The sequence below is a fragment of the Tetrao urogallus genome, assembly GCF_951394365.1.
Source record: "Tetrao urogallus genome assembly, chromosome: 18".
Classification (NCBI taxonomy): domain Eukaryota; kingdom Metazoa; phylum Chordata; class Aves; order Galliformes; family Phasianidae; genus Tetrao; species Tetrao urogallus.
In genome coordinates this window covers 10,693,600-10,706,572 of record NC_136831.1, presented here as the reverse complement: position 1 = coordinate 10,706,572, position 12,973 = coordinate 10,693,600, and positions in this window count along the sequence as shown.

Genomic DNA, 12,973 nt, shown 5'->3' with positions numbered 1-12,973 from the left:
GGAGGGTGCTTTCCTAGCTGTTCCAAGCTTTTCAGGTTTGAATCGGTCCCGGGAACTCTCTCTCTCTCATCTTGTCTGATTTATTAATCTCAATTTCAATTAAATTGTATATATTGTGTTATCTTGTATTCCGATATTATAGTAAAATAAGTTTTCCTCCATAGATTGTTGCTGCTGCTCTTTTCCTCCCTTCCTTCCTTCCCATTTTTTGTTGGACTGGGGTGGGGGGGAGGAGGGCAGAGGCCTGTCGCCCCTGTCACGGACATAGATTGATCTGATCAACTCCGTGACAACAGTCTATGAAAACATATTTTTACGTACATATGCAATCGCTGTTGCAGTAGTGTCTAAGCATCTCAGGAAATACATTTTTATAAATGTGCTTAGCAGAGTTGGCAGTTAGGAAAGGAAACACATTTTTGTTCACTTCATGTGTGAGATTAGCTGAAATTGATGGCAAAGTGTGGCAGAGCAGCATGGGAACTTTGGCTTTGTCCTCTGCTTAATGTCCCACTGAATTCATTGTTTTTCTTGACAAGGAGAAGCTATTTTAAATGATCACAGTGTAAAGCTTGACTCTGAAGTAATATTTCTGCACAGTTTGTGATGAAAATTTGAATTACTGTACCTTCCCTGAACGGCGTTCTGAACATTCATGTTTAGATCTGCAAACGCTTTTGCAGCTCGTGACTTCAGACATCTGCACAGGGCAGCATAGGTAGCACTGATTGAAATGGGGTTTCCTCTGCAAGCAGGGGCAGCTCAAATAAAGTCAGCATATCACGGGCCCTCTTTCCCTAGTCTCTTTGTGCAGTTAGTGTTGATAAGGCCCTGTGCTGATGGCATTCAGTTGCTTTTGTAATGCAAGCAGTATCTTCTGTGCAGATTTTGTTGTGACACACAATCGAACAATTTGGTATTTCACACGTAATCCGTAGGGGAACAGAGTAGATGGGAGCTTCATGTACTTTCATGTTTACATTCAACATGCACACTGTTTGATTCAGGACCCAACAGTGGCAGAAATGATTATGAGACTTGCTGAAGATATTTTCACAGGCATAAGGAATAATGGAGATGTGCACAGTTCTTCCAGCCGCTGTGCAAAGAGTGAATCAAAATCAGCACTCTTCTTTACAAGACCCTTGATGCCTATGAGGTTTCTGTCAACTATGGTTGTGCTTACAATAGAGACACCAGGTAAGCTCTGGGTTTTACTGAATCTTTTCATTATGATTCTATGATTCTGTGATTTTTTTGATCCCTTTTAGTTTTTCCTTTTAGTTTCTCTCATCTGTATTTTTTTTCCAGGCGTGTACCTGGACAAAGTCCAGCAGTTCCATGATACCATAGTGTCCGTGATGCTTTCCTAGTGAAGGGAGTTTCACTTGCATGATACTTCCTTGTACAGCCAAATGCACTGAAACAAATACGAACCTTGCTATTATTCATTTCATGTTGTAATTTCTGTGGCCATTGTAATACAATTTATTTTAATCAGAGAGATGGCCAAAGTGATAAAGGAGAACAGAGATGATGGTAATTGTTTCAAGCAGGTGCTACAGCAGTAGCCAAGATCATTAGTGCGTATAATGGTACAGCACTTCCTCTTATGTCAAGTGAAAAAAGTAGCACATTTCAACTGGTTCTAGAATATCACTGTGCTCTTTAAGCTGGTAGATTTTTCACCTTCCCTTGAAAGGCTGGTCAGCTGCAGTGCCAAGCATTTCTTTTCTGGTATAGTTAGCTATAATGTTCTACTTCTGCCGTTATAGATCCATGGACAGATAGATCACATAGATGTGTGGTGTTCATGGGTACGTCTGAGAAAACCAGGGGTGGAATAGCACATTGGGCTTCAACATATATCCTGCTTCCCTCGAGATGTTGGTCTCAGCAGATGACACTGTAATTAAACTTTTGCCACTGGATAAACTTTTTTCCTTTGTACTTTACCAGGTGATCAGTGCTATTCCAAGATACTGAGAAAGATTTCACATCAGGAGATTAAGAAGATTTGATTGTTTCCCTTGACCTAATATCTTTGCATCGTTTAGTGCACTGCAGAACGAATGGACGGCTGCATGAAATACATGCAGCAAAAATTAAACTACAGCTTTGGATGGAAAGGAATGGCAGTAGCTGCTGTCCTGAAAGTCATGGCTCTTATTCAGATGAATGACCCTTTACTCCCTCAACAGAGGCTTCCCAGATGTTGAAGCCGACATGGTCTGAAACTATCCAGTTTCCAACTTCTTTTCACTCTTAAGGAAGATACTGGAAAGGTTTTGTGTTTTCTTTGGTGTGCAAGTTGTAGCTGGCCTTTTTGTCCACTCCCAACTGTTCTTTAAGGAAGAAGATGAGGCAGAGGATGTCTTTAAGGTTAGAAACATTCATCATCATTTCAGCCATTTGACTTTTTTTTGGCGGTATATATTTATTTAAGTAATTCTGAGGATAAATATTCACATATTGCTTATCAGAACTGTGACTGTAGAAATTGTATTGCTTGTTTTCTACTCTCTTTCAGCAAACTACCTGGAGCAGGCATTCTGCTGTGATACTGAGATCGGTTTTATAGCAGACCCCCACTTGTCTCAGATCAGGTCCGTGTCTGTACCAACAGAGGTACCTCAGAACTGGCTGCTGCTCACACATATTTCTAAAAAGCAAAAGCTTTCACGAACGATACAGAAACCTACCACAGCTCAAGGAGACGCTGCAGAACCACCTCTATGAGAGACCTCTGTGGGCTCATCTGCTGAACCCATCAGGAAACATCTCAGCCAGCTGCAAATGGCATTCCCCAGGCCTGCTGCACTGTGCCAAAGGCTGCACAGTCTTTACCAATTCTGATTTCAGATTTACCTTAAACTTGGATTCTGCTTTTTGGGACATGTCTGGTTTTGTGTTCCTTCAGCTCAGAGGGGTTACCCTGACATCTGCAAGACCCATTGTTTTGGGATTTGCTGCCGTTCCCAGGGAGTCATGCAGCATCGCAGCAGCTAAGCTCCAGTCCCTTCCCCAGTCTCAGTGGGATCAGTCCCTGTGCTGACAGAACTAACTCCACTGTGGTGCAGAAAGTGCCACTCCTTTATTCCTCGCAACATGTACCAGGTGACATGACAAGCAAGCGCACCCTCTCAGAGTTCAGGATCTACATTTGAACAGTTCTGACATGCATATGCTGTTCGTTGGCATACAAATCCATTCTTTTTCAAGGACTCAGATACGTGCTAATGTGCCTTTGGATGCCCAGTGCTACCTGGGGTGGTCGACTGCCCACCTATTATTTCCCATTTCCCACTATCAGCTTTACTATGGGACTTCTGACCCACTGCCATCCACTTTCCCCATTTGGAAGATTCCCATTGATGTTTAGGACACAGTGAGCCACTTTTCAACAACAGTGCATGTGGAGCCCGAGGGAAATGTCCTTGCACCGCTTGAGGCAAAAGATATATTATTCTATTATGTCCCCAGCACAAAATTATTGAGGAAAACAAGATATTCGCCCACTCAAGCTGAAATGTAAAGGTTTCAGAACTATCACTCGTGGATTCCTTTTGCTAAACTAGTATACAGGTTCTTAAACTAATGTACTAATCCTATTGGTAAACAAACCAACTTATATCAGCAGAGAGTGGAACAATTCAGATGTTTGCTCTGTGATCTCTTTTGTCTAAAGCTTCTTCTATGGAGGTTGTGGCATTATGAGCAGTAATACATTACCCTCTGGTTAGATCTAACATACCACGTGCACTCTGCTAAGTCTTGAGTAACAGCACATCAAGCAGTAACTGCTGTTGCAATGCCACTTTCAGTACTTGCGGCTCTTGTGAGTTTAACTCTTCAGAAGCATGTCTCGTCTAATTTGACAACATGTGGACTTGCTACGTAGTGTTTTCAAAGACCTTTTGATGTTTTGCCCAGACCATATCTAGAGCAAATATGTTCTCTCATATCATAGAGATTCTCTGTCCAGCGGTCATCTCTGAACTGAACTAACACTCAATTTGGGCAGAGTTTTTACAGATTACTGTACCACACTGCAACTCTGCACGTTGCTCTAAGGTTAAATACGAATAGAATTTTCCACTTGACCATCTCCAAAGCAGTCCAAATTGTTCAGAATAAAAACTGATTCACATATTGATACAGTCTACAGAATTTTCAGAGAGCAGTGTGTATAGGATAGCCCACAATATAAACTACAAGAGGGGCAACCCCAGCACATACACGCCTCTTATCAAAGCTTAGACGCTTTCCATCAACCATGTGTCAAATGGAACTCATGGACTGGTGTAACAATTAATGACTCCATGACACTACATCACGTTGCAAAGGGCTTGATGATGGGTTTCTTCTGTGACCACATTTAATGGATAGTAGATAGGTCCCTAGGTTCATTTCCCAGTCTGTTAGGCAGTTGGATATACCATGGAGGAGTCACACGCAAATCATCATCAGGTTGATAAAGGGAGTGAACGAAGGGGTCAAAAGGAATGGTACCACAGTGCAGGGAGTGCTGGTGAGCCAGGATGACCTGCAAAACCTGTTTGTGTTGACCCAAGTGTGAAGTTTAACAAATCTGAGAACTGATATCACCACCTACAACCACCCAAACAAAATACTATTAAGAAGCACACTCTGGGAAGCAATCAACGACAAAGCCAGCTGCCAAGGGTTAATGCTTGGCATGTGAATTCTGATGAAATAAGATGGGAGTCTGGGTTGGTTGGTTTTTTTGTTTGGTTGTTTAGTTGTTTTTTTCCTTTGTGTGTGATTTCATAAGTTTGTTTTTTAAATAATCCTCACTTTCTTTAAAAAATAATTTAAGAATTACCTCAAGCTTCAACTTTGTCAGGCATGGCACTATTGAACTTCCGACTCCAGATAAGCTTATTTTAGCATTTTTATTTCACAACTCCAAGAACAGCACAATTCTAGTCTAAGAATTATTCCTTTTGCACTACTGTTGGGGAAAAAAAAAAAAAAAAAAAAAAAAAAAAAAAGAAGAAGAAAGAAAATCTTTTTAAGTTTAATAAAAGCTTTAAAACCCAATGAGATGAGAAAAGCAATGCAAACTGTAGCAACACAGTAACACCAGGGTGCAGATTATCTTCAAACATCAAGATTTCATGGGCTCATTTCTTGTTGACAGTACAATGCTCGTACATTTCTTAAAATCTAACCAACCAGCTTTCCCTCAATCCTGCAAAAATGCATGCACAGATTGATCTACAGCCTCATTTCATCTAATGGATATTCTAAGGAAAACCAGGCCTTTATTTTTATCCAGTTGCATGTCAGGGGGATCAGAACACCTGCCTATGGTAAAATACCACACAACATGCAGCGATAATGCCCAGCCTGTCTGCCACAGAGACTCCTGCAACCTTCTTCCCTGGTGGTCAATTTGCAAATACTCTGGACTGTTTGTTGCTGTAAAGAAACTGCAACAAAACCAGTGCATCCTGAAACCATCAGATCTATTGGGAACCTGCTGAGCTGGGACTTCTCCAGGAAAGGTGGTGGCCAGGAAACACCAGCATCTGAGCAGCTATTTCATTTGGCCCGTGCTCCCTGCATCCACACGTGCAAAAGAGGGCTCTCCAGCACGGAGCAGCAGGGAGTAGAAAGGAAGTTGAGTTGGTCAAATTTCTTGAAATGATACCGTAGAATAAATACGTATCAAACTTCTAAATCTTGTTTTACTGACAAACTTTATTATCACTAGGCTGTCACGTGAAGAAAAACACCTTAGATTAGCTTTCAAGTACTCACTGGCATTAAAGTTGTTCCTCTTCATGTAAATCCTTTGAAGGTCCTGAGGCAAACACAGGAGCAAAAACATATAAATAAGAGAACCAAAGCAGCTCATGGAGTGGCACTGCAGACTGCTGCTCAGGCCAGCTCCCGTACACCCTTCCCATGCAGCGCAGTGAGGCTTCTCACAAGGAAATCAGCCTTCCAAAATGCACAGGAAATCAACAGAACAGAAAGGTCAGCCACAAAATTCAGCAGTTGCTGGAAGCAGAGTTGTCTTATTTTTCACAATTGCTTGAAATGACATACATTGCTCTTCACACATGTCCAGTGATGGTGACTTACGAGGAATACAGGAGCATCAGCAATCACACCCAGCCCATGGTGTTGAGTGGAACAGTCAAGGGCAAAGCAGAGGCTGGGGCAGTGTGACAGCTCATCCTTGAGGGGACTGAGGACTTCCCTCACAATTTTCCACAAGTTAACTGCACAAAAAGGAGCAAACAAGTGAAGGAAGCCAAGCAGTATTTTATTGACTCCCACAAGACAGATATGGATTGCATACAACCCTGGAAAACTTCTTACTTTTTAAAATCCTGGAATTATAAACGAGAGAACTCATTCCTCATAAATAACCTGGCACCATTCCTTCATCAAAAGATTGTGACATGGAACAGATTTCCTTTACAGTTTCATTAAAATTATTCATTTGAACAGCTTAAAAAACTATGTCTATAATAATACTTAAATATATTGCTCATATTTGTGACTTAGTAAAAAAAATAGTTTGAGCTAATACTTTCCTAGTGTTCAAAAAAATCCAAAGAGAGATCAACGTCTCATTAATTCAGAAAGATGGGTAAAAGTTATTTGTTTGAAATTATAAACAGATCTCATTTATCAACAGACTGAGTCCCTTAAAAATGTGTGTCTCACTTATTAATGCTAATGATCCCACAAAAATGCACACAGAGCAACCAGCTTTCCCTCAATCCTGCAAAATATACGCACAGATTTATTTACAGCCATAAAGGCATTTCTGCAACATTCACAAGATGGGACTGATCTCAATAGTAAATGCCCAAGCATTTGCAAATTCTGACCAAAAATCATTTGATTACTTTTAGCTTTAGAATAAGTCAGCCTGAACCTCAGTGAGATGACAATGGCAAAGGCCCAGACTGCATTCAGAAACTGTTGCCCTCCTGCTTCGTGGGGCTGGCAGAGGCCATGAGAGCACTCCCGGTTGTAATACAGAAACAGACAGTACAGCTTAAGTTGCCAACAAAGCTGAATCAACACAGCCTGTCTACTACAGCGCACATTTGTTCCACTGGCACCTGGAAAACTTGGTAGCCTCTGGAAGCATCAGTCTTTTCTGAAGGGATCCGTGGATTTGCTTGCCTTCCTGCAGTGCTTGCTATTATCCGTACTACCATCAAAAGCACACCAATTGCATTTCCATGCACCACTGCCAAGACACTAATCCAGAGGCTGAAACTAACACAGTAGTGATTTATCAGGCCTGACCTTTTTTGAAGTTGAAAACGGGTTCCTACTTGGGAAATAACAAAGCAGCATGTCTCCTTGACGTTCATGATAGGCCAGAAGTGCTTTCTACAAAGTCTCCAGTGGTCCAAGTAGTCGGTAACCCCCCAAGAGATGCTTGGTCTGAGGTATGGTAACTTCGGTGACAGCTTCAGAAGGCAAAGGCTTTAGCCACAGGGCTGGCTGAAGAATTCCTCTGCTCCACTTCACTTCCCCCACAAATGTGCCAACACAACCCAAAGCTGCATCTCTGACCCCGTGCAGGTCTCAAAACAACCCCTGACTTCAAAGTATGGACCAGCCCATAGATCTGATGTCCTGGGCAGCGCAGGCAAGAAGTGGGGATGTAGAGCTGAGGGACAGGGCCCCTCAGCTTAGACACACTTGGCTTGGGTTTTGTGTCAGAAACTTCTGTGTCAAGGAACATCTCCTTCACTGTTTGCAAAAGAATGATGATCACCAAGGGGCTTTCTAAAAAGCAAGCATGACACTTGAAAAGGTATGAGCCACAGGATGGGTTTGGACATAGACTTTGGGAGCAGATAACTGGTTTCAGACATTCTCTAATCCACACCTAAATATCATATACTAAAAAGAGTTTTTAATAGTGCCTTTAGTACACCAGCTAATCAAACAAATCTCAAAATATTTTCTTTCTATTTTACATTTTTACATAAAGCTGAAGTGTTTACACCTTTATGAAGAAGACCTAACTAACTGTCAAAGCAAATTAAACCACATTTAAGAGCAACTTACCCAATTAGTTTCATGAAGACCATCACACATGTAAAGCCAAAAGGTAATGAAATCTTGAAAAGGACACAACAACTTGAATGAAAGCAGAAGAGAAGTTTTAACAACCTTTTTGTCCATACAAGAGCTTTTCATTTCTTTAAGAAGAGAACAATTAATGTTCACTGAATGACTTTTTTTTGGCCATTCAAGCTTAGTGACCTCAAAATGAGCAAATTTTCCTAAGTTGTCATGTTGTAATTATTATTGTAACTCTAATGAGTTCAAAGGATATACAAATCACCTACATCTAAACAGAGTTCTGCACATTATAGACTAAACTGCTTAACTTACAAATAATCATTTTGTTGTTTCCAGTTTACAATGGTTTAAAAAAAAAAAGACTTCACAATGTGTGTAAATGGGAGGTAAATGTATTTTTAAAACCAGAATAGAAAGCTGCATGTTAAAAATGGGATCATAGACTAATAAATACATACATCAAAGACATGAATTTCTCAGCAGCTGGTTTTAAAGAGCAAGGAAGTGGGGAAAACTACTTGTCCAGACTTCATTCTGTGGTCTAGCTACATGCTAGCAACATCTAGCATTTATGATGATGTAAACGATGCTAGCAACATCTGCAATTCAAAAACAACTTAAAAGAGGAGAAGAATCATCTTTGTTGCCTATTTTCCTCTTACAAAATTAAGCTACTTCATACAAGTGTGGTGTAAAATCTAAATAAATATTTATTTCTTCGTGCACTTGATGACATCAAATTAAAAAAGCAATTATTTTAACCCAGAAAAAATGAGTCATTGTATACTGTAAGGACAGACAGCCTTACTGCAGATTTTCTACAGTAAAAGTATTTCTAGAAATACACCAGAAATTACTTTCTCATAACAAAATACACAATTATGTGTCAGATTATCATTGAGTTTCAATACTTAGGCAAAACCAAAACAGTTACTACCAAGTTTTGAAAAAGAAAAAACAGTAAAAAGATGTTTTAACAGGTATGGAGATGCCAGAAAGCAATGCTGGACACCAGGATTTCCAAAGCGACTCCCCTTCCAAACTGACGTGCAGACTGTGAATTAGACTGTGAGTGAAAACTGATCCTGTTCTATGGGTTTCTCCACCCATGCTCCAAGTCCTGCCTTCAGGAATGCTTTAAATAAACACTCTTTGGCAGTTTGATACTCAGTGGCTCCTTGCTTGGTTTCATGGTACAGGTTAGGCTTGAAGACCTTCAAGTGCAAGCTGGACGAAAGCTGTGCAGATGAAAGAGACAAGAAAAGAAGAGAGCAAATGATTTATTCAGACTAACATTTGCAAAGCAACTGAGTTATGAAAATAGCAATTAGAAAAGGTAATGAACTACTCAACCAAATGTACAGGCAAAGGCAACAAGCCAAAAGCACAATATAAATTCCAGCCATTCTAGCTCTGTATTCAGTTTCACTGCAACTATCCACACTTCCCCTCTTGCAAGCCATGCCCTCCTGTAGAACCAAACCACATACAGAGACAAGCAATCTTTGGACTTCACTTTTCAGCAGTGCTGTGGTAGCTCCACTACACTTAGCATGCCTTTAGCTTCTTCTGGATTACCTCTGTCCTTTGGCAGAGAAAATCTAGACACTGAAAAGCAGCTCGTGTATACTATTTGGCTCTTTTCTTTCTAAGGACAGAGTGAAATTTCTATGGGCTGGGTTTCAGCGCAACTGGGATTATATTTCCAAAGAAATTAAAATGAGAAGGCAAAAAGAAAGGAGGTAAGAGCTTTTGCTTACTGAGCTATAACCAAAGATTATCAGACCCTCGCATGCATTTTGTACCAGGCGTTATACAACTGAATAACCTAAATGAATGTGTTATTTTCCATTACGGTGCGGACTGGTAGCTAATGTCAGGCTCAGCTTAAGAGAGGTGCAAAAAATAGCTTCTGAATACAGAAAGATACACATGGAAATGCCATAAAGAATAAATTGGAAGTGAAAAATGTTCCATGCTGGAATATATACCTTTGCATGAACATGCATCCAGCGGCTGTACAAAGCATGCTTACAGAGGCGAGATGCATGCCCCATTTCATCTTTGCCAGCTGTAGCATTAATAACTTCAAGACCACTGTCTCCCACTGTCCAATTTACACTGAAATTTGGTGCTTTCCCTGGTTGGCGTGCTTCTGCATTGCTAATACCTGAAAGAAGAGAAAATTAATGACAACAATAAACACTAACTGCTGATCATTCTTCTTACTAGGCTACTGAAATCACGCCACAAGCAATTCTTCCTTATGGGGACATTCTCCTGCAGATTTTTCACCAAATCATGGAAATACTGCCATGTATATTTAATTCTCATCGTGATTAAAAATCCCCTCATGCTCTGTCATTCCTAGCTCAGCAGGTAAGCATCGGGGGGAGAAACAAGAAACCAGCTTTCTCAGTGGAGGATTTACGTAGAAGACTGTAGTAGAGCTCCATGTGGACAGTGATATGTGGACACCTTGCCATGTTAGCCTGGCTTTGGCTGGGATAGAGTTAATTTTCTTCAGAGCATCTGGCACTGTGATATGTTTGGAACACAGGATGAAAATGACATTGATAATACACCAACGTTTTTAGTTGCCGAGCATTGCTGCGCCAAATCAAGGACAGTTCTGCTTCTGACACTGTTCTGCTAGTGAGGAGGCCAGGAGGCACAAGGAACAAAACAGGACAAAACCAGGAGCTGATCTAAGCTGGCCAAAGGGATATTCCATACCAAGGGTGCCATGCTCAGCAATAAAAGCTGCAGAAGCTGGCCACAGGAGCTGCCTTCACTCTGTGTCCAGCAGGGCATTGGTCAGCTGCTGGTGAGCAGCCTTCCTCGCCTTTTTTTTTTTTTTTTTTTTTTTCTTTTTAATTTCAACTTATTATTTCTTTCACATTAAACTGTCCTTTTCTCAGCCCAGGAATTCTCCCACGTTTATCTTTCTCAATTCTCTTTTCCACCCTACTGAGGGGGAGTGAGCGGGCCGCCAGGTGGTACTTAGCAGCTTGCTGGGTTAAATGACAACACGCAAATCAGGAATATCTGGTCTGGTTTACAGGGCAAACCAATTCATGAGTTATTGACCTGCAAATAACTATGAAGAAGAAATGCTGCTGGAGTACTGCACAGGGTAATCGTTGCCCTCAAAGCCCACTCACTAGCAACACTAGCAGAGTTCCGGACAGTGCAGATCCAGCAAAGCTTCCCTAGCTGTAACTGTCCCATCAATTCCCTTTCACTCTGCTGCTCTAAGAGTTCAAGTAGCTAAATGTATGGTTCCCTATGTCTGCACTTTAAAACCAGTGCAGAATGATGAACCCTCATCATGTCTCAGCACAAACAATTAGAGTTCAGCTAACAGGTTGTAACTGCAATCTTATTTAAAGCAGTCAATCCTATTTAGAAGTGTTTTTTCACTTTCCCTCGTAAAAAAATGGAGTTAGATCAGAGCAGTAGTTTGAGATGACAGAATGTCTTGCAAACTAACGCATGAAGGCATCCACATTTCAGTAGCTGTAGAGTATGTTTCATTAGAGTTACCATTATTTCTACATAAATACGACTGCCTTCAAAGGTAGTGCAGTGCTGCTTCCATAAATGTTTTACATGTTCAAATGCAAGCCTTAGTGCCTGAAAGACAAGCTGGGAACCAGTAACACTTCAGTTTTACTCCCTCCTTATAGCTGTGAGAAGAGGAATGACCTTCAGAGGGGGGTCTGACCTCACTCTGGTTCTCATCAGCAGAGGATGTCTCACCTGAGAGCACTTGCTTCCTACCAACTGCACAGGGGCATGGTGCAACTAGCACACACATAGCCAGAGGTGCTTGGGCATCCAAGTTAGACAAAGTAAGCCCCAGGCTCAGTTTCCTATGCAGAAAGTCAAAACCAGCAGACACTTGACTCTTTTCTCACAAACCCAGCTGTGCTTCAGCTGCCTCTCCACTTCACATGCTCATTACTGCTGAAGATGCCCAGAAACAGCAACTGAAGGACTCCAATATCACAGCCCATTTTCTGCATGTCTCAGGAATGCTCTCAACACGTCCCCAGTGCTCTCAGGCAGCAGCCAGGGCCACCAGCACAGCGAGTGGTTTAAGTTTCACTTAAGTTTAAGCACTGTGGAATGGCTGTGCAGCACGGTAGCCTCACACACATTACAGGGGTGGTGAAACTTCATATGTCTCAATTTCTCATGAGGAGGGGAGGAGAAAAGGATGGGAGACAGGGGTGTTTTTTTCTTTTTCTGATAAATAAGAATCCCATTTTTACTTTAATATAACTCTTTGAAAGTTTATTTTGTATCTAGTCTGAGTCTCTGCTAGGACTTACATCTAAAATAATCTAGTAAATTTGTATGAATTCAACATTAGCATTGCGGCAAGATGTGTTTCTTGATGGTATTTGAAATACAACCTAACAAAGTTAAGTCAGCCTAAAGCAGATAAGCACAGGACTCGTTTATTGGCCCTTAAAGCACTTAAAGGTCTTAAAGCACTTCTGGGTCCCGCACCCACTTGTAGGATGCAAAGGTATGTGAGAGCTGTGAGGTCCTAGATGCAAAATTACAAAGCAAAATTCAGATAACCAGTTCCTCACTTACTAAATGAACATTTTGAAATATTGAATTTTCTGATGCTGACGTGTTGTTATGCTTGGCTTATTTCGACCTTGTCGCTGTCAGTCACCGACAGACAGTATGCCAAGGAAATAATAAACAGTCCCACCATTCCACATTTGCTTAAAATAGGAGTTGAAAAAATGGAATTGGAATGACAGTTTCCTTTATTTTTATTTTCCAGTTTCTTTCAGGTGAGATTGTCACAACTTCTGCTGTTCATTATGAATGGTTGCCAAAAAATCCATGCATTGAGTCG